The 3,005-nt window shown below is 34.6% G+C and overlaps 1 protein-coding gene across 1 annotated transcript in view; it reads right to left on the bottom strand.

Annotated features, from left to right (window-relative positions):
• LOC107697130 (protein broad-minded-like) overlaps positions 1–3,005 on the bottom strand; it is a 51,235-nt gene that overhangs the window by 23,578 nt on the left and 24,652 nt on the right. The window lies entirely within an intron of this gene.

The raw sequence follows: 3,005 nt of genomic DNA, 5'->3' as shown, positions 1-3,005 counted from the left end.
GTAAATCATGAATATATATATATATATATATATATACAGTTATAATTCTGAAAATATAATTGTAAATCAAAATATATAATTTAGAAATCTGAACATATAATTGTAATTCGGAATATATATTGTCTACATCCCAACATCATTATATCATTATTATTATTTATTATTAGGCATGTCAAAATACATTTATTTTAAATGATAACATTATGCTTATACATCCTGTATACAGGTATCAATGCAGATATTGTACTATATTAATGATTGTAAGTGCATCTTGCTAATCTAAACCAAAAGGAGTATTTTCCCACTACTTTAAAAAAGCCTGGCTGTGGTACCAGAAGGTCCTCAAAGTGACAGTGTTAATCTTTTCTACACAATTCAAAATGGCTGAGAGGGATAGGGAAACTGTCAACAACATCATCTGTTTACAAATAGTGATTTTATTGAGATAATTACAGCAACATGTCATGGACAGCAATAATTACAATAATTAATATAGTACAATATCTGTGTTGATACATGTACAGGATACATAGGCATACTGTTTTCATAAAAAAGCAGTAAGAACATCTACCTATATTGACATGCCTAATAATAAAGATATATTTACGCATAACAATTTGAAAATAAATAAATTATTTATTATTACTATTATTATTATTTCTTACATTTTACAAAAAGCTTTACAAAAGAAAATGTGATTTCTACACAAGAAAATAAACTGCTTTCGGGGTCTATTTTATTAAGTTTTCTAATTTAACACAACTACATTAATTACAAATACTATTATTATTATTATAAGAACTGAACAAATTAAACGTGAAAATAAATACATAATACTTTTTTTTCAATTTAAAGCAGTAAAAAAACTATGCCCATTTGCCATTAAAATCATGTGTGGAGCATCATTTTCCAAATGCTGTCATTTCTGATCGAAATGTTTAGAATTTCAAACAGCTTTCACAATATTGGTGGATATTAAATTTTAACTCCATGACACATTACCAGGAAAATTAGCTTGGAAGCTGTGAGAGTAATAAATCATTAAATCCAGCAGTGGACCGATGAGATGAGGATATTCTGTATGAGTGGAGAACAGTATAGTGACATATATCAGTTCTGGAGGAGCCTGAGGGACTGAACCATTCAGAATTTCTCTTTTATTCTTGCAGTCAAAGTCTGGCTTTTCGTCATAAAACACAGAGGACCAGAGCTGCTACAAGGGATGTGTATGGAACAAGAAAATGAAGAGCTGCAGTGGCCAAGCACCAGGGAAATTAGCATGGAAGCTGTGAGAGTAATAAATCATGAAATCCTGCAGTGGACCGATGAGATGAGGATATTCTGTATGAGTGGAGAACAGTATAGTGACACGTATCAGTTCTGGAGAAGCCAGAGGGACTGAGCTGCTAGAATGGTGAGGTGACACAGATTTTCCTCTCTAATGGTTTCTAATGATGTGATTCAATGCAGCTGAGCAAAGCTGATTGTAGAGGATTTTCAATGCAGCCATTAAATGGCACTGTACTGTGACGGAGGTTGAATCAGTGCAGCATCAGCGCTTTGTTTGAAGCTAAAAACTACAACAGTTTTCAATCTACATTCTCTTACCACAAACTCCATCCACTGTGAAGGCAAAGACACTAGCTGTGTCCATATTTGCATACTATACTATATGCCCAAAAGTACGTACTTCGGAAAGTAAATACTGAGCATGCAGTAAGTGTTTAAGTATTATCATAATACCACACTGTATCACTGAGCCTGGCTGTAACTGTTATAACCTTCCTACAGTACCTTAAAATTCATATTCATCAATCATTTTTGATATTAAAATTCTATCTCAGCTTAAAAATGCAGAGACAACTCGGGATGTGCCTTCATAAAAAAAGCGCTGGCTGTGAAGTCAGCAGCCCAAGCTTCCGGACGCAGTCTATTCTCTGCTAATGGACAGCGACTGTGATCAAGGACGGGTGAACTATCCAAAGCATAATAACTGTCACATGTTAGGATACTGATAATCCTAACAGCACTCAGCTCTTCAAAGTCTGGTCAAAGCTAGATGTATTTATGGTGGTCTGACGAAAGATTCTGTGAGCAACACAAAGGGCAGGAGATTTTAAAATAGATTAACAATTGCAAGAAAAAAGGATTTCGATAGTCTATTATGTGTCAGAAATACGTGAGCAGTGATGATAAGCCTAAAATGTGAACATATATATATACACAGTGCCTTGTGAAAATATTCATACCCCTTCATTTTTTTCACATTTTGTTAAGTTGCTGCCTTATGCTAAACTGCTTTAAATTATTTTTTTCCCACATCAATCTACACTCCATACGCCATAATCGTAAAGCAAACAACAGGTTTTTAACATCTTTGCAAATTTATTAAAAATAAAAAACTTAAATGAGTCCACTGCATAAGTATTCATACCCTTATCTGGGACAGTTGAAATTTAGCTCAAGAGCATTCATATTGCTTATAGATGTTACTACACTTTGAGTGAAGTTAACCTGTGGCAAATTCAATTGAATGGGTATGATTTGGAAAGGTACACATGTCTTAATAATAGGTCTAACAGCTAATAATGCATATCAGAGCAAAAACCAAGCCCTGAGGTCAAAAAAACTGCCTGTAGAGCTCAGAAACAGGTTTACGTCAAGCACACTTCGAGTGAAGTTAACCTGTGGCAAATTCAATTGAATGGGTATGATTTGGAAAGGCACACACATCTTAATAAAAGGTCTAACAGCTAATAATGCATATCAGAGCAAAAACCAAGCCCTGAGGTCAAAAAAACTGCCTGTAGAGCTCAGAAACAGGTTTACATCAAACCAAACATCTGGGGAAGAGTTCAGAAAAAAATTATGCTGCATTGAAGGTTCACAGAAGCATGTAGCCTCCATTATCCATAATGGAAGACGTTTTGAACAACCAGGAGTTGTCCACTTCCTAGAGCTGGCCTCCTGGCCAAACTGAGCAATTGATGGAGAAGGGCTTTGGT

The sequence above is a fragment of the Sinocyclocheilus anshuiensis genome, unplaced genomic scaffold (assembly GCF_001515605.1).
Source record: "Sinocyclocheilus anshuiensis isolate Anshui unplaced genomic scaffold, SAMN03320099.WGS_v1.1 scaffold38, whole genome shotgun sequence".
Classification (NCBI taxonomy): Eukaryota; Metazoa; Chordata; class Actinopteri; order Cypriniformes; family Cyprinidae; genus Sinocyclocheilus; species Sinocyclocheilus anshuiensis.
The sequence above is the reverse complement of the archived record's forward strand: the minus strand, read 5'-3'. Positions and strand labels throughout refer to the sequence as shown.